The sequence below is a fragment of the Helianthus annuus genome, chromosome 4 (genome assembly GCF_002127325.2).
Source record: "Helianthus annuus cultivar XRQ/B chromosome 4, HanXRQr2.0-SUNRISE, whole genome shotgun sequence".
In the NCBI taxonomy this organism is placed as follows: Eukaryota; Viridiplantae; Streptophyta; class Magnoliopsida; order Asterales; family Asteraceae; genus Helianthus; species Helianthus annuus.
In genome coordinates this window covers 145,467,990-145,488,045 of record NC_035436.2, presented here as the reverse complement: position 1 = coordinate 145,488,045, position 20,056 = coordinate 145,467,990, and the positions used below count along the sequence as shown (strand labels likewise).

Below are 20,056 nucleotides of genomic sequence, written 5' to 3'. Positions count from 1 at the left end.
AACCGCCGAGATCAAAGTCAGGTAGAGATTCATGCAAGCGTTCCAAGGCGCTGGCATAATCCGGACCAGTGTTAGCAACCCCACTATTACGTAAGATGTGGTCCTGCAAATCCCAAGATTGAGACCTGGAAGCCACAAAGGCATAGGCAGCCACATCCCGAGCCGAGAGAAGGCCCAACCCACCAAGCCTCATTGGCAAGGTCACGATTCACCATTGTAGATCACCAAAAAAGGACCCCCACATACGATAATATCTTCTATTGCCTCCCGAAGACCTTTATCAAAACATGAAACAACATCATCCACAAAGGGGGGTTGGCAAGTTCGTAAACCAAATAGCAACTTTGCAACCCCCATACAAGATCTAAGCAAGAGGAGTTCGCTTTGAGGATCCCGCAACAAGGGAAGGTGTCCCATAATGTCAACAGCACGCGTTGCCCTCTTAGCCGCTAGACCACTAATAAAACTGGCATCACGGCTGACTGCCCCTCCTAGCAGTTTGACACCTTTCTCCGGCCTTCCAATCTCACTGGGGAAAAGCCCTGGCTATCTCTCGTTGGGGCTAACCTCCTCAGCTATCTCTCGTTGTGCCTCCCCCCCATGCACGACCCCTTCTCCAGTATCGGCAAGGAGGGAATTAACCAAAACCTCAAAACCAGAGCCCTCCTTCCACATAGCTAAGGCCCGCAAAATACTATCACATTGCAAGGATTTTCGATTACCCGACCTTCGCTCTTGCCTGGAAGGCGGCTTAACCACCTTTAGGGTACAACGGGGTAAGAGCAAAAGTTTGACCCAACTTTCAACAGTCCCAGGGGAAGCTACTACTTTATGGATGGCACCTGTCAAAGCTTGTGTAAATGCCAAACGACAGCTTGGGGGGATGCTCTTAATAGTTCGAACCGGAAGGGAGAAAACACGTTCAAGGAGATCAACATCTCCCAACACTCCCTGCGGGGTCATAAGCTCAACAACCATCACAGGATCTTGGGGCCTTGGGATCCCCACGACAAAATCCTCATCCGACCCGGATTTTCTAGAGAACGTGAAAACACCATCAGGATGATGACACCCCCTACTAAGTGCGTGTGTCTTCATGCGCCTCCCACACAACCAATATCCAAAAACTCGCAGGGTTTCCCCAACATTAGAAAACAATTCTAAATCCTTAGAAAGCGCATCTTGAAGGGATTCTTTACGATCATCTTTAAAATGGAATTGCTGAAAATGCGCGATCAATCTCTTATACCCAGAAGACCAAGGCTTGCTGTCTTTACACTCGTGGAAGTTCCTGAAGGGGCATAGCCACACTCCATTGGACGAGGTGGAGCCAACATCCCCTTCAGAGGCACTGGATACCATGCTCCTACCCTTTGCAGAGCCCATTGGAAACAATCAAAACCGAGAAGTGATAACGAGTCCTCCTTCTCGAGGTGAGGATGAGGCCAGGTATCAACCCAACCAAGAAACGAAGGAGAGGAAAGCAACCTACAGTTGCTCACCCTCCCGGGCACCCCGCCAAGAAAGAGCTACGTCATGAGTGCGCGACTTGCGGCAAATCTCAATTTTAACTTGAACAAGAATTAATCACCCAATAGCCCTAAAATGTCCCCTTTTGCTCCAACCAATTGTAAAGGTACCAATCAAACAAATAGATTAGTGATTTTACCCCAGTTGACTTGTTTGGATTGGAGTTAGAAGCTATGCCAAATGTAGACACTGAAGATGAAATTGAGGTGCTGTGAAAGGAACTGAATGTGAAGATGCTTGAAAAAAAAACCAAATTCAAAACTAATCCTGGAGGTGAACTGAGACATTTTTCTGGGACCTTTGTTCTCAGAGGAATTTGATCGAACACATTGTGGGCACAAAAAATGAAAACTTACAAAGAATTTCTGGTACAGAGATCTGACAACCCAATTGAACGAACCCAAAAGAACGAATTTCAAACCGCAAATTGAGCTAATAGTAGCCAAGAAGAAACAGTAAAACACCGAGAACAGGAAAAGTTGGAGCTGAAAGAACGAACCTTTAATTCACTTTTTGAAATCGTGACTAACGATTGAGATTAAACCGAGAAACTTACGTTAATCAAGTGATTATCGATTGTCACTGATTTTAATTAAAGTAAAAAGTTAGGTCAAAAAGGTTAAATCGTGATATGAGAATAAATCGGTGAAAATTGAGAAGGTCTCTGAATGGAGATACTTATGAGGAGTGAAGATACAAGTAAAGATTTGAGAGAAACAATTGATAAGAGGTGGAGTTTACCGTTGACGACGGAGACGCGGAGGTGGAACGGTCAACCAAAATACAAAAAAAATACTTGTTTTCGGGCGTCGGAAGTCACGTATGACCAACCAAACACCAAGTAAACTTAAACTTAGTTAAAATACTTGTTTTTAAACTATAAACATCAGTTTATTTACTGATCTAAATCAGTTTTATAAAAATCACCCGAAAAGCCGATTTTTGACCGTTTTAACGCATAGTTTTGCGTTAAACGTTACCATAACCACCCCAACTCGAAACGTCTTGATATTTTAACACAATATATGTTATTTACTGATTAAAATAGTGGTTATAATCAGATTAGTTCAGTTTTTGTGTAAGTATCATAAATCATGCGATTTCACGTATTTTACAACTTTTAATGCACCAAGTACAACATGCAAAGCTAGCAAACTTTATGACAAAGTTATATATCATTAAACACTTCAAAATAACTTTATTTTAAGGTTTATAATCTGATCAAAATTAATTTTTATCAAATCATGCTCAAATGATCATTTCATGCTTTCATATTAACATACATGTCCACATATGTGCATCTAATGCACTCACACAACATCATCAACATTATTTATGATCTAATCATACATCAAGAACACATTAATATCATGTTCTTACAAAACACAACACACACATCATCATGATCATCCAATCATTCATACATAAATGCTAATATCCTTCATATTTAAGAACATATGACAACTTTTATATGCATGCATACATACATATATATACGAAATATACATACACACATAAACCACCAAAATTTCACTTTTCATCATGTCACTTTTCAAATCTTAAATCATCTTTGGAACATTCTTATATGACACACTTAGATCTTACATGCATCCTACTTTTCAAGTAATCATGTAACTCAAGAATCTTTCAACAAAAATAAAAAACACAAACACTTACATATACACACACACGGCTGTACATACATATATATATACACATCCATTTTATTTCATTCCAAATAAAATCATTTGTTTTATGTTTCAAGTTTGTGATTTAAACTCAAGATCAAGAGAAACTTCCATTACTTATCAAGAACATCAAGAATCAAAACAAAGTTTTTAAAGTAAATTTATACCTTCAAGTTCTTGAATGATTTTTAGTAAAGATTGGTGATGTGGGTCTTGATTGTTATTTGATATGCCTTGAAATCACCTCTAAACACCCATTTTAGCTTGAAATCACCATGAAAGGGATGTGAATCTTCAAGAACAATTTTGAAAATGAAAATGTCGGTGTTCTTAGGGGTGTTCGGCCAAGATTGTTCAAGAGGGTGAGAGAGAGTGTAATTTGATCTTGGTTTATGGAATGAGAAATGTGTAGAGAATGTTTAAATGATGCCTTATATTCCCAAGAACCACACATGGCAAGAGATTAACAAAATGGCAAATGGTGGGCTGCCTATATGCCGCCACCTAAGCCCCCCTCTCTCACATAAAAGTATATACATACACATATTATATGTAAATTAGTGTTAAAACAGGTATTTTACTGGATATCGGGTATTTTATCTAGCGTTTTAAACCCGTTTTAGTGCGTTTTAAATTATTTTTAACGCTCTACAAAAATAAACCTGCCAAAATATTATGGGATAATATTTTATTTGCCTGGACTGGCTATGTTGTCGGTATTTGGCAGTATGCGCGCTGTGCTGCGCGGTACGCGTTTAAAATCGCAAAAATAGGAATTTAGGCGTTTTTATTTATTTTTGTCATTCTATAAGAATAAACTTATCAAATTATTGCTAAAATGATTTCAGTTGCCTTGATGGGCTGTGTTAACAGTATTTTGTTGGTATACGCGCTACATCGCGCGGTACGCGCTTAAACTCGAAAAATAGAGTTTCTTAGCGTTTTAATTTATTTTTCCTCACGAATAGGATTAAAATTATTATTCTAATCATAACATATTATTTTTAGGATTTTAACACTGTCCGGGTGGTCACCGACGTTCGTTGCATTTTAACCGTTACGCGATAAGCGTTTATCTTACCGTTGCCAACATAATTTTTATCAAAGTTTAATTTTACCAACACATTAAATTTCACATATAAACATCATAACTAGTCAATTATAGTCCTGTTACCTATTCATAACACGTGTTACAATTGTACGGTACAGCCTGAAAAACCGGGTGTCACAATCTCCCCCTGTTTAGGAAATTTCGTCCCTGAAATTTTTACTCTACAGGTTTTGTTTTCGCACTAAATAAGAATAACAAAAACGAATCTATTGAATATAGTCTTATAGTTTCTGTGAGAAACTTGGATTCATACGAAGAATCCTTGTAGATTTATATTACACACGTTCTCGATTCCTAAACTCTCATCTCAACACTCTCCACCCTTTCCAGGGTCCAACATTCGCAAACTCTAAATCAAGAAGATTCAAGTCAAGGTTCCATTAATTCGGGTATCCTCCGGTTACACGACTTATAAATCGTAGATACTACTGGAATGCTGAAATCGCCCTTCCGGTTAGTAACATAACTTTCTAGCTATACGTACTGCTTCTACGATGCTTCGATAGACCTCCGTTGATCTCCCAAATAATCTTTACAAAAGCGCAAGATTAGTGTATCACCCATTATACACCTTTTTAAATGCATCCGAATTGTACATCACGTACACTACTCATTTCTGATAGCAAGTTGAGCCCATATGCAACTGATCCAACTCGAGATGGGCTCTCGAAAGGACCAAGTCGACGTGGCTCAGCTTTTCTTTCCTCTGCTAAACCCTATAGTATCTCTCTCAATATAACTCCTTTAACAGAACTAAATCTTCAATTGTCCATGTAATTCTTCCGTTGATCGTTCGGCAACCTTTAACCTTCCCTCGATCTAGACAAATCCTGTCGCTGGTTTCCTAGATAAACTAAGGTCTGGTTAATTATCCTTTGACACGTTAGCTCCACGTAGTGGCAATCAACTCCTCATCCATGCAAGGCTTCAAACTGAGCGACCTAAATACTAGCGTGTTAAGTTTTGTTGTAAGATATCTCTGCCAAGGGCATGTGAGTATCTTAACTTCCTCCTAAGTCCATGATACACGCTTCCCAATCTGATCTATAAACATACTTTCATCATCCTTTCCAATTCCATAGCTAACTTCAAACGTTACTTATAATTCTCTTTGGTTCGTGTATAGAAAAACATGTCGTTGATGACTGTTATCACGAACTTACCTGATTAGGGTTTCCATACCCTATTCATGAGATTTATGAATTTAAATGGCACATTAATTAAATCAAAGGCCATGACTAATATCTCGTAATGGCCATATCACGTTTGAAAAGCAGTCGTCGAATTTCTTCGCAGCAACCTTCAACTGATAATATCCTAGTTGTAGATCGACTCCTCGTATAGCGGCTGAGTCCTGGTAGCCTGATTGAACAAATTGTCGAATCCTTGGTAATAAGGTACCGATTCTTGATAGTCAACTTGTTCGGCTTTCTGAAGTCCTCACATATCCTGAAGAATCCGTTCTTCTTTATTCCATTAAAGCAGATGCATCTTAAGGCGAAAAGCTCAATCGAATGAAATCCTTGTCCAAGAGCTCTTAAAACTATCTCGTCATTTCTATCATTTCAGGCGGTGCTTAATCTATAAGAAGATTGTACAATCGGGCGCAGCACCGTGGGTCAGATCGATTCGAAGTTCGATCCATCTCGCAAGGAAGATCCAGGTAAGTCTTTTTAGGAAGACTTCCGGATAGTTGCGATTGATAGAAATTTCTCCGACGTTCCTACATTCGGTTTCCGCATCCATCACAACACTGACCACTCTCGACTATTAACACTCAACGCTCGACTCCGTCGATTCCCGTGAACAGCTTCCGCCTTTCCATTGTCATCAGGATGAAATATTTGATGTGGTCTAAATTATACATATTTTATATAAATATTTCCTACACTTTGGAATAGTTTTTGGGTTGTTTTTATTAAAATCCACTTGTAGATGGTTCATATTTGGATTTTAATGGTTTTAAAAGAAAATGAGCTAAAATGGTTTAAAGATGACATTTAATGGACATTGAGGTTAAATGGAATTGAATTAAAAATTAATTATGGAGTGAATATGTAAAAGATTTCAATAAAGAAAATGATGTTTACAATTCTAGTGGCAATTAGTCTTGTAATCAATATTAATAAATGAAAGCATTAATGGGTTTATTATTCTTTTTTTTGAATGGCTAAGGTTGCACACCATGGGGATTGTCAGTAGTTGTATGCAATAAAAAATAAACTTTGAATTACTTTTAACTTGTATGACACTCACATTTCAGTCTAAATTTTCAATTTGACCCGTTTGAAATAGAACACAGCTTGATCGGCATCAGTTATTGGTTTGAATTCTAACATCTTTGTTTATGACGTGAAGATGTATAATGCTAATAAAAAAACCCACAACACAAAAAAAAAAAAAACCTAAACACCCACCACCACCCAAAAACCTAAACCCCCCTCCCCCCTATTTTCTTTTTTTGTCGAGAGGGGGGTGGGGGATTTAGGCTTTTGGGTGGTGGTGGGTGTTTAGGATTTTTTTAGGTTTTATTTTTTGTGGGGGGGGGGTGTTTAGATTTTGGGTGGTGATGTAGCGAGTTTAGGTTAGTGGACACTTGTCACTCTATAAATCCTTTTTTCATTTCTTATAATTAGGAGTATTTGTAGAATTAATTAACCCCTGGTGAGACCTTTTCTTCTAAAAGGAATCAACTAATGTTATTAGAGATGACACTATGGCGGGTTTGGAAAATGGTCTAAATTGATTGGGTTTGATTGTGTTGAACTATTTTTTGTTTAAAGATGTAATGTTTTTAAATCTAAAATTTGGTGTCAAATATGATATTTGAGAATTTGTGAGAAATTTGAGAATTTAAATAAAAAAAGGGTTGTGTTAAAGGGTTTCTGTTTATATGACTTTGATTCAATCGAGTTTCAATAGATAGTATTTTTCTATGTATTTTTCTATGGGCTACAAAGTTCTTGTAGACTTTATGTTTCACCCCAATCCCCAAGGATTTTTGACTTTTAGATGTCAAAGCTACTTTTACCATTTACCCGGCTCATGGCCCCCATCATCTCTCTTGCGTTTCCCAGCAAGCGGCCCCATTTCGCCTACTTGACGCTGCTCCGGATCCAGATTAGCAACATGCTCCTCATCAGCCCCACCTTGACCAATATTAGCAACATGCTCCTCATCAGCCCCACCTTGACCAATATTAGCAACCTGCTCCTCATCTCCCCCACCTTGACCAATATTAGCAACCTGCTCCTGATCAGCTTGATCAACAAGGATAAACGTTCACAGCCTCTTCATTGTGGTCAACCTGCTCTATATCACCTATTTCTGGATTAACGAAAACAATTTCCACTACCACATTCAAAGCCTCTTGATTGTGGTCAACCTGTTCTGGATCGTCCACATTTACAACCTCTACGTCCTCGCCATTAATATTGTCTCATACTTCATAAATGTCGTTTCCAACGTCGTCATCGTTTCCAGCGTCAAAGTTCTGACCCGCCTCATCGTTAGGCAGAACTGCAATGGATTAGGAAGTTTAGAAACCCGCAAATAAAAATTTAGGTTGTCAGATTGGTTTTGTTTAAGAGATTTGAACTCTGTGATGACTGTTTGTGAAATATTTGTTTATTGGTATGGGACAACGAACCTTTTAAATATTGTCATTTAATAGTTGTTATGGATTTTCTTGAGCAATCTGGCTCGCCTAGTGCCGCGCCCCGATGTTTCCGCCATCGGTTGGGGTTTGACAATCTTGCCGCCTGACGGTCCTCCTACATCATCATCACCTCTTTCGCGTTTGTTGCGCTTGACACCTGCACCTTCAGCATTCCCGCCAGCTTCCCCACTAACCTCCTGATCATTAGCGTCCTCCACCCCAGCATCCCCGCCAACCTCCTGCTGCTCCCCAGCATCCATGCCAATCTCTTGCTGCTCCCCAGCGTCCTTATCCCCAGCCTCCACGCCAACCTCCTGTTGCTCCCCAGCGTCCTCATCCCCAGCCTCCCCGCCAACCTCCTGCTCCTCGCTAGTCACCTCAGCCTCTTGCGGTCCACCGCCTTCAGCCACCTCAGTCTCCTGAGGTCCGCCCCCTTCGGCCTCCTGATCCTCTTGGCCCTGGGGCTCCCCTCCCTGCTACTGTTCAGCCCTCGGCCCAGTGACCGACCCGGATTCAACTGGAGCCACATCAGGTTGTACTGGTTCAAAGATGGAGAGGTGGTCACTTGGCAGGGTGTTTGAACCACCCGACCCCTGCCCAGCAGCCGACGAGGTATCGCCCGCAGAAGCACGTTGACCATCATGGTCATCGGATGTTTCATGGAACAAATGAAGATCCGGGTTGTGTGTCTGTGTCCTTAGAGACATGCGGAGTCGATGACGACGGAGCGACAGAGAAAGAGTCAACGTCCATGGATTCAGCTGAGGAGTCCATTATACAACCTACGAACAATTGGAAGAATAAACTCGATTCAAATATCTATACATACATTGTAACGGAGGATGGTAAGAAAAGGAAAGATTTTTTGCTAACAATTTGTTGTTTAAAATGCAAGGATGGTAAGAAAAGGAAATATTTTTAGCTAACATTTTGTTGTTTAAAATGCAGATCAAGAAGAAAATACGAAAGCCTTTTCAAAACAAAAACTTTTTTTTTATTAAATGAGCTTTCTAACTCATATCCATGTATGTTAACAAGATAATATCAAACATTTTACTCAACAATAATGCAAACACGGTTGAATCTACCAAATAAGAAAATGAATATAGAAATGAAAAGATTTTTAGCATACAATTTGTTGTTTCAAATACAATATTGATACTAAGGGTGAGCGGGGCACTCCCCTAAGAGGGGAGTCCCCTCTCTTACGCACACCCAATCAGGTTATGCCACGTCAACTTCCCTCTTAAACTCCTCTCAAACCCCAATTTGATGGCGGCACTCCCCTCTTAGGTGACTTATTTTTTTATTTAAAAAAAAATCAGTGATTGGTTGAAAGTGAGACTGGCCCCACCAACAACCCTCCCCTTCTTCGGTGAACTCTCCCCGAATCCCTTCCCCGAATTGGGTCACCGCAGGGATGGCGGCGGCGTTCCCGATCGGTGGATAGGGTCACCGAACCACTCCCCGCTTGGTGCCCCGGATACCCTAATAAGCAATTCGGTGGTAGTACTATAGTTGATTAGACATCAACTCACACATAGATTTAATAAATAGGTATAATTATTTATATTCATTTTTGTGTGTTAGTTTGCCAGTTTTGGTCATATATGATTCATCTAAATGTAGTCACTCTCTTCCACCATTCCTTCATATTTGTTCAATAGTTTTTGTTTATAGAAATTTTATTGATTTAAAAAAGTGGTTTAAATACGGTTTATTTTTTCCTATTGAGATATAACAAAGACTTTTTACACCATTTATCTGCCTGAAACCCTATCTAATGGATGATTCAAAGTTTAAACAGATGTTAGAGAAAAGAAACTCACCTCATATTTCCATCTCACAATTTTTAAAGCTAAGAAAAACGTAGTTGATAGCTCTTCTAAATTGATGATGTTTAATAATACGTCACTTAAAGTTTGCTCCATAGATCCTTATAAACCTCAATCCATCTAAAAACATTCAAAGTTACAAGCCATCAGATTTCCATCCCTTGAACTTTGTATCTCTAAAAGCACAAGCAACAAAAAAATGTAGGTTAAATAACATGTAAATTTGCATTCCAAAATCGAAGAACATTGTAGTATTAATTTGTTCCGTGAAACATTTGAGTGAAATTAGTGTTATTCAGGTGATTCCAAGAACACTGTTCTAACCATCAATAATTAATTATGAACCTTTATCTTTTATGTCAACAAATATATATAAACAGATGAGCTCTTCCAACCGTCATTGCATAAATACATGTTGGAAGGCTGATACAAAGAATTTAACTCTAAGCGGATATGAACATCGGAAAAGGATCATATTTAATGGAACTTGTTGATAGGGCAATGCTATACATATACACTATCAAAACCAGAGGACAAATTCCAATGAAGCAGGGAAGTGTTGATGCTTACCTAAATGCGGACCGTAAAATAGATAGGAGAAGCGAGAATGTGGGGGCAAGCAACGGCTTTGAGGGTGTTCTAGCAGCGTTGGCTGTAGAAGTCGTGTGAGCAAGTTAGGTTATGAAGCCGATATGTGTTGGCAGTAAAACGACAGTCATGGTGAAGCTTGCATGTGATGGGGTCGATTTTCGGTTTTGGTAGACCGGAGCTGGGTGCTTCGTAGGAAAACTAAAAACCTTATATATTAAATAACCGTAGGGAAAGGGAGAGAGAGGACTTATATGAGATGGTGCAACATAATGGAATCAAGGACATATATATAGTATGGTGACAAGGCTGAAAGGGATTACGATGGCTCAAGCTAAAGATCAGGGATTCCTGCAAGTTCCGTTATAATAGGTTGGATCATGGCAAGCCCATGATTGGTTTGTAAACACACATCCTTTTGCTTTCTTTGACTACTAATTTGTAATCTTCTATTCTTTTATTTATTTTCCTTGTTTTTTATTTTGCACCCTTAAGCACCTTTGTATGGGTTTTACTCATCAAAAGGTGATACCACAGCCGATGTCTCGGGTTGGATTTGAAGGTATGATTCACAAAATGGAACGGGTTAAATATAGTCATTCAAATTAACATGGTAAACACTAAAAAAGTGATGAATCGGGGAACACTCTTAAAAATTCAACTTAACATTTTAAAAATCAATTTTTTTTTTAAATTTCGGCGCTTTTTCCTTATAAATATATGTAGAAGCATTTTAATTAAAGTAAAAAGTTAGGTCAAAAAGGTTAAATCGTGATATGAGAATAAATCGGTGAAAATTGAGAAGGTCTCTGAATGGAGATACTTATGAGGAGTGAAGATACAAGTAAAGATTTGAGAGAAACAATTGATAAGAGGTGGAGTTTACCGTTGACGACGGAGGCGCGGAGGTGGAACGGTCAACCAAAATACAAAAAAATACTTGTTTTCAGGCGTCGGAAGTCACATATGACCAACCAAACACCAAGTAAACTTAAACTTAGTTAAAATACTTGTTTTTAAACTATAAACATCAGTTTATTTACTGATCTAAATCAGTTTTATAAAAATCACCCGAAAAGCCGATTTTTGACCGTTTTAACGCATAGTTTTGCGTTAAACGTTACCATAACCATCCCAACTCGAAACGTCTTGATATTTTAACACAATATATGTTATTTACTGATTAAAATAGTGGTTATAATCAGATTAGTTCAGTTTTTGTGTAAGTATCATAAATCATGCGATTTCACGTATTTTACAACTTTTAATGCACCAAGAACAACATGCAAAGCTAGCAAACTTTATGACAAAGTTATATATTATTAAACACTTCAAAATAACTTTATTTTAAGGTTTATAATCTGATAAAAATTAATTTTTATCAAATCATGCTCAAATGATCATTTCATGCTTTCATATTAACATACATGTCCACATATGTGCATCTAATGCACTCACACAACATCATCAACATTAGTTATGATCTAATCATACATCAAGAACACATTAATATCATGTTCTTACAAAACACAACACACACATCATCATGATCATCCAATCATTCATACATAAATGCTAATATCCTTCATATTTAAGAACATATGACAACTTTTATATGCATGCATACATACATACATATATATACGAAATATATATACACACATAAACCACCAAAATTTCACTTTTCATCATGTCACTTTTCAAATCTTAAATCATCTTTGGAACATTCTTATATAACACACTTTGATCTTACATGCATCCTACTTTTCAAGTAATCATGTAACTCAAGAATCTTTCAACAAAAATAAAAAAACACAAACACTTACATATACACACACACGGCTGTACATACATATATATATATATACACATCAATTTTATTTCATTCCAAATAAAACCATTTGTTTTATGTTTCAAATTTGTGATTTAAACTCAAGATCAAGAGAAACTTCCATTACTTATCAAGAACATCAAGAATCAAAACAAAGTTTTTAAAGTAAATTTATACCTTCAAGTTCTTGAATGATTTTTAGTAAAGATTGGTGATGTGGGTCTTGATTGTTGTTTGATATGCCTTGAAATCACCTCTAAACACCCATTTTAGCTTGAAATCACCATGAAAGGGATGTGAATCTTCAAGAACAATTTTGAAAATGAAAATGTGGGTGTTCTTAGGGGTGTTCGGCCAAGATTGTTCAAGAGGGTGAGAGAGAGTGTAATTTGATCTTGGTTTATGGAATGAGAAATGTGTAGAGAATGTTTAAATGATGCCTTATGTTCCCAAGAACCACACATGGCAAGAGATCAACAAAATGGCAAATGGTGGGCTGCCTATATGCCACCACCTAAGCCCCCCTCTCTCACATAAAAGTATATACATACACATATTATATGTAAATTAGTGTTAAAACAGGTATTTTACTGGATACCGGGTATTTTATCTAGCGTTTTAAACCCGTTTTAGTGCGTTTTAAATTATATTTAACGCTCTACAAAAATAAACCTGCCAAAATATTATGGGATAATATTTTATTTGCCTGGACTGGCTATGTTGTCGGTATTTGGCAGTATGCACGCTGTGCTGCGCGGTACGCGTTTAAAATCGCAAAAATAGGAATTTAGGCGTTTTTATTTATTTTTGTCATTCTATAAGAATAAACTTATCAAATTATTGCTAAAATGATTTTCAGTTGCCTTGATGGGCTGTGTTGACAGTATTTTGTTGGTATACGCGCTGCATCGCGCGGTACGCGATTAAACTCGAAAAATAGAGTTTCTTAGCGTTTTAATTTATTTTTCCTCATGAATAGGATTAAAATTATTATTCTAATCATAACATATTATTTTTAGGATTTTAACACTGTCCGGGTGGTCACCGACGTTCGTTGCATTTTAACCGTTACGCGATAAGCGTTTATCTTACCGTTGCCAACATAATTTTTATCAAAGTTTAATTTTACCAACACATTAAATTTCACATATAAACATCATAACTAGTCAATTATAGTCCTGTTACCTATTCATAACACGTGTTACAATTGTACGGTACAGCCCGAAAAGCCGGGTGTCACAATCTCCCCCTGTTTAGGAAATTTCGTCCCCGAAATTTTTACTCTACAGGTTTTGTTTTCGCACTAAATAAGAATAACAAAAACGAATCTATTGAATATAGTCTTAGGTTTGTAACGAATCATTTCAGGCGGTGCTTAATCTATAAGAAGATTGTACAATCGGGCGCAGCACCGTGGGTCAGATCGATTCGAAGTTCGATCCATCTCGCAGGGAAGATCAGGTAAGTCTTTTTAGGAAGACTTCCGGATAGTTGCGATTGATAGAAATTTCTCCGACGTTCCTACATTCGGTTTCCGCATCCATCACAACACTGACCACTCTCGACTATTAACACTCAACGCTCGACTCCGTCGATTCCGTGAACAGCTTCCGCCTTTCCATTGTCATCAGGATGAAATATTTGATGTGGTCTAAATTATACATATTTTATATAAATATTTCCTACACTTTGAAATAGTTTTTGGGTTGTTTTTATTAAAATCCACTTGTAGATGGTTCATATTTGGATTTTAATGGTTTTAAAAGAAAATGAGCTAAAATGGTTTAAAGATGACATTTAATGGACATTGAGGTTAAATAGAATTGAATTAAAAATTAATTATGGAGTTAATATGTAAAAGATTTCAATAAAGAAAATGATGTTTACAATTCTAGTGGCAATTAGTCTTGTAATCAATATTACTAAATGAAAGCATTAATGGGTTTATTATTCTTTTTTTTTTTGAATGGCTAACGTTGCATACTATGGGGATTGTCGGATTGAACCCCTGACATCTCCTATCCTAAACTCTATCTAAACTCACCAACACCACTAGGCTATTCCCAAGTGGATAATGGGTTTATTATTCTCATTCGTAGGTTTCTCAAAGAAAAATCAAAAGAGGATGGCATTGGATGAATATTAGAGGTTGAGAAGTACTGGACAAAATTGAGAGTGGGCCGCTAATATACACATAAGCTCATGCAATAATTTCGAACATCAGTAGCTGGGCCGCAGAAGAACAACATCAGTAGGGGTCTTTGGGCTTTGTGGAATACACCCATGCACTCATGTGTACAATATTAAAAAACCCTAAAGGAGAACCCATTATATAGTTTTCTTTTTCGAGAAGATTGGGTGGTGTGGTCATTGTTATTTTCGAAAAAGAACAGAAGACAACAACATTAGCGGCAGAGGACGATCAGAAGACGAATTTGGAGCATCTTTGAAGCTGTTCAAGTTGTTCGGAAGCTGTCGGTTCGAGTTTGAAGCACAAGTGGTTCGTAAAACATTAGTTTTTCGTATCTATTTTGTTTTGAACCATGATTTCTTTCGTTTCCAGATTTTGTTCAGTTGTATTATTGATTAATATGAGTAGCTAAATTTCTAAACTATCTAGGTTGAGATGAACTAGTGATTGTGGCGGTGTTTTGACTTGGTTTTGGCTATTTTATGCGGTTTACATAATTTGATCTTGAAATTGTTATTGATATTGCATGTTTAAGTGTTGTGATTGATTATTGATTGATAAATCTAGCAGTTTAGGGACGAAGAAATTCACCCTAGACTTAGGATTTAATTTGAATCGGTTAATCTTAGGGTTTTTCGGTTCGAATATTGAGTTTAGAAATAAACCAAGTTAATCAATAGTTAAAATCAATAACTAAAACTTGCATCCTCACCTTTTGACTCGAGAGACGATTTAGGTGTGCTAGGTTATTAGCTAATCGTTGTTGGGTAGATTGGGTGACCGATAGCTCGGGCTTGTTTATTTCATCGCGTTTAGGGTTTCCTAGGATTTCAATTATCAAGGTTGGGTTTGCTTCGCGAATAGAGGGTTTTGGAGGTAATTTAGCTTTCATTATTTAATATTCGTGGGATTTGGTATCGATAGGTCGAGCCGGTTCGTTCTAGCACTTCGCATTTCGTCCTTATCTTTCGGTTAATCATCTCTAGCGAGAGGTTACTCGGGTAAATTAGGATATTTAGCCATTACCATAGTCAAGATAGCGTTGCATGATTCTAGGGATTCGATACCTAGGTAGTCTTTTCTCATTATATTTGTTCTACACTGTGCTCCCAAGTTCGCGTTTGGTTTGAGTCGCTTGTCTTGTTTTCTTCACTTTCTTAATTAATTAGGTTATTAGTTAATCATCAAAACAAACTTAAAAATTGACTTTGTATTCGACAACGGTTCATTATCTATAGTTTGTGTCACGCCCCCCGACCCACCCTGGACGGAATCGGGAGCCGCGAGCAGTCCAGTGGTACCTGTGGTATCTGATTTATGCGGCAGCGGAAGTCTTTTATTATAGGATCTTTTCACCGTAAAAAAAATAATGCTCGTTTAATATATTATACAAAGTTTTAGGGATAAATTCCCATAATTTACAATACGTTGATTCCACACAGAAATCATTATTTGCCAAAACATGTTTTATTTATTTATTCACAATGAGCCACTTCTCTGAGCTTGTAGTGCTTTACTGCACTTTTCCTGGGTCACACAGATCACCTAAAACATGTTTGAAAAAGGTTTTGTCAGCGGGGAAATACTGAGTGAATCATTCTGTTTTCTAAAACGATCCGTTAGTTATAAATTACAGTATTAAGGGGAATTACAATGTTTCTGATATCAAACCAACTACCCACAGTATTTGTCACTCGACCAACCATTGGCTAGCCCATTTGTCCAATGGTGTCTGTGACTATGGTCAGATCACCCCTTGGCCACCCGTTTGTCCAAGTGTGACGGGAAATAAGTAATGTATACAAAACCCCACATACCGGCTGTAATATGGTGATTACATAGACTTAATCCCTGTAATTATAACCTTTGAAAATAACTTGGAGTTTTGTAAACTTACTCACAAACTGTGAGAAAACAGTTTAAAAGAAGAATGACTCACATTGCAGATTAACGAGCAATAGATATAAGCCTACTGATTAGCCTTGATTAAACCTAGTTTAACACAATGCACACACAGGCAGGTTAGTAACTAATACAGCAGTTACGTCAATTCACGAGATTAAACTCTCACAACGATTAATCAGTGCAATACTCGATAATTCAGTCGGATTCACAACGAATAACAGAGCATAGTCCGAATTCGAACAGCACTCTAATATTCAAGTCGAAATCACGACAAATAATCAAAGTACAAGCTCAATTCGAGCAGCACCCGGACTATCGTTGGATAGTTATAATCGATCGGACGTTGAATCGTAATAGCGATCGAGTTATTACCCTGATTGCGGCAGCACCTCGTGATCGTGTGTGTGTGTGTTGTGAACTGTATTGCATGTAACTCGACGTACACACAGAAGTTTTACGTCGTTTTAAGTTCACAGTTTAAGTGCCAAGGTCGGCTATTTATAGCCAGAATTTCCCTTTGCCTACGGACCATATGCCTTAACCCTTACGGTCCGTAAGGCTGACGGGTATGCTTACGGTCCGTAAGGACCAACCCTTACGGTCCGTAAAGGGTTCAGCCTATTTCCTAGCCTAGCTGAGTTCGGTTATAGCCTTGGTGAATCAACATTTTCAACAAATAAGAACTGTGCAACGTTTTAATAAAGATAATTATCAATTAGGGTTTGCCCCTCTCGAGTTTTAGGGGCCCTGATCCTGATTCCGATTGTTCCGGAAATTTCAGGGTTTGCGCCAAATTACTTGGGTGTTTTAATTAGGGTTTTCTTATTGGATAATTATTATTCTAATTACCAGTTTTATTGACGGTTGTTACATCCTCCCCACATTAAGAAAAATCTCGTCCTCGAGATTTATTGGAAGAGATGAGGATATTTTCGCTTCATTTCTGATTCCAGCTCCCAAGTGTATTCTGGTCCTCTCTTTGAATTCCACTTGACTTTGACCAATACCAGTCGTTTATGCTTGAGGAATTTGACTTTTCAATCTTTGATTTCTAATGGTTTCTCCATGAATTTTAGTTTTTCGTTTATTTCTACATCTTGAAGAGGGACTACCAAGGATTCATCTGATAAACATTTCTTGAGATTGGATACATGGAATACATCATGTACTCCAGCTAATTCTTCTGGTAATTGTAAACGATAAGCTACTGGTCCTATTCGTTGAATCACGGGGAATGGTCCAACGTACCTTGGACTTAGCTTTCCTTTTTTACCGAATCGTACTACTCCTTTCCAAGGAGAGACTTTTGAAAGTACTTTATCTCCTACTTGGAATTCTAAAGGCTTACGACGATTGTCTGCATAGCTCTTCTGACGGTCTCGAGCCGTTTTCAATCTTTCTTTAATCTGAGTTATCTTGGCAGTAGTTTCTTGTACAATTTCAGGACCTGATAATTGACTTTCTCCGATTTCTGCCCAACATACTGGAGTTCTGCACTTACGTCCGTACAGTGCTTCGAATGGTGCAGCTTCGATGCTTGAATGATAACTATTGTTATAGGAGAATTCAATTAGTGGCAAATGGCTATCCCAATTACCACCAAAGTCAATTACACATGCCCGGAGCATGTCTTCTAGAGTTTGTATTGTCCTTTCACTCTGTCCGTCTGTTTGTGGATGATAAGCCGTACTTAGATTTAGTCGAGTTCCCATTGCTTTCTAAAAGCTTTTCCAAAAATGAGAAGTAAAACGACTATCTCTATCCGATATAATGGAGAGCGGAACTCCATGTAGGGATACTACTTCGTCCACGTACAGTTGTGCTAACCTTTCCATGCTAAAGGTTTCTTTCATTGGTAAGAAATGAGCTGACTTGGTTAATCGGTCTACGATTACCCAAATCACATCATTACCTCTTTTGGTTTTGGGTAACTTGGTAACAAAATCCATTGTTATGAGTTCCCATTTCCATACAGGCATTTCTAGCTGTTGTAGTAATCCTGAGGGTTTCTAGTGTTCAGCCTTAACTTGTGAACAAGTTAAACACTTGGATACGTATTCGGCTATATCCTTTTTCATTCCTATCCACCAAAAATTATTCCTTAAATCTTGGTACATTTTATTGTTTCCTGGGTGCATGGTATACCTAGATTTATGAGCTTCTTCTAAAATCTTATTTCTTAACTCTTCTCGCTTAGGTACCCAAATTCGTTTCTTATGGAATTTCCAAATTCCATCATTTCCTTGTTCTAGTTCTTTTAGGTAACCTTTCATTCCTTCAGCATCATCTTTGATTGCTGTTTTCTGAACTTCTTTGATTTGTGCCCTTAAATCTACTTGTAGATTAATCCTCAGAGCACGGACTCGTTTCTGTTTCTCATGGTACTTACGACTTAAGGCATCTGCAACTACATTTGCCTTTCCTTCGTATATTGGATATCACAGTCGTAATCGCTTAGCATCTCCATCCATCTTCTTTGCCTCATGTTTAACTCTTTTTGCCCAAATATATATCTTAAACTCTTATGATCTGTATAAACAGTAAACTTACTTCCATACAGATAATGTCTCCATATCTTAAGGGCAAAAATTATGGCTCCTAGTTCAGGGTCATGAGTCGTATAATTTTCTTCGTGCTTTTTCAATTGTCTAGAAGCATACGCAATTACCTTCTTGCGTTGCATTAACACACATCCATAGCCTAATTTTGAAGCATCACAATATACTTCAAAATCTTCGGTTCCTTCTGGTAAAGCTAGGATTGGTGCATTCGTCAATCGATGCTTTAAAATCTTAAAGGCTTCTTCTTGTCTAGGTCCCCATTCAAACTTAGCAGCTTTACAGGTTAACTTAGTTAAAGGTACGGCTATTTTAGAAAAATCTTTGATAAATCGTCTATAGTATCCAGCTAAGCCTAGAAAACTTCTTATCTCCATAGCTGTTTGTGGGACTTTCCACTTTGTAATAGCTTCTATCTTAGCAGGATCTACATGGATACCTTCATGATTTACCACATGACCTAAGAATTGTACTTCTTGTAGCCAAAATTCACATTTCGAGAATTTGGCATAAAGCCTTTCTTTTCTTAACAAAGTTAAGAGAACGTGTAAGTGTTCACAATGTTCTTTTTGGCTTTTGGAATAAATAAGTATGTCGTCGATGAAAATGATCACAAATTTATCCAAGTATGGTTTACAGATTCGATTCATCATGTCCATGAATGCTGCTGGGGCATTTGTTAATCCAAAGGGCATGATGGTAAACTCATAATGACCATACCTAGTTCTAAAGGCAGTTTTAGGTATGTCTTCTTCTTGTACCTTCAACTGATGATATCCAGATCTTAAATCTATCTTAGAGAAATACCTAGCTCCTTGCAATTGATCAAAAAGATCATCAATCCTAGGTAGTGGGTATCGATTCTTAATCGTAACCTTATTCAATTCTCTGTAATCGATACACATTCTCATCGATCCATCTTTCTTTTTCACAAACAATACTGGTGCACCCCAAGGGGATGAACTCGATTGTATGAATCCTTTGCTTAATAATTCATCTAATTGCTTTTTCAATTCTAGCATTTCGGTAGGTGCTAATCTATATGGTGCTTTGGCTATTGGTGCAGTACCTGGAATTAAATGAATTCTAAATTCTACTTCTCTATCAGGTGGTAATCCAGGTAATTCTTCTGGAAAAACGTCTGGGTATTCTGAGACTATT

General features: G+C 37.7%; 1 long non-coding RNA gene across 1 annotated transcript; it reads right to left on the bottom strand.

Moving 5' to 3' along the window:
• Positions 1–6,965: 6,965 nt before the first annotated feature.
• On the bottom strand, positions 6,966–10,750 carry LOC110936746. Its single transcript, XR_002590243.2, has 4 exons — positions 10,393–10,750; positions 9,817–9,998; positions 7,979–8,769; positions 6,966–7,848 (listed from the first exon to the last, which is right to left on the bottom strand). It is a non-coding gene; the product is annotated as an uncharacterized LOC110936746 (long non-coding RNA).
• Between the last annotated feature and the right edge of the window lie 9,306 nt (positions 10,751–20,056).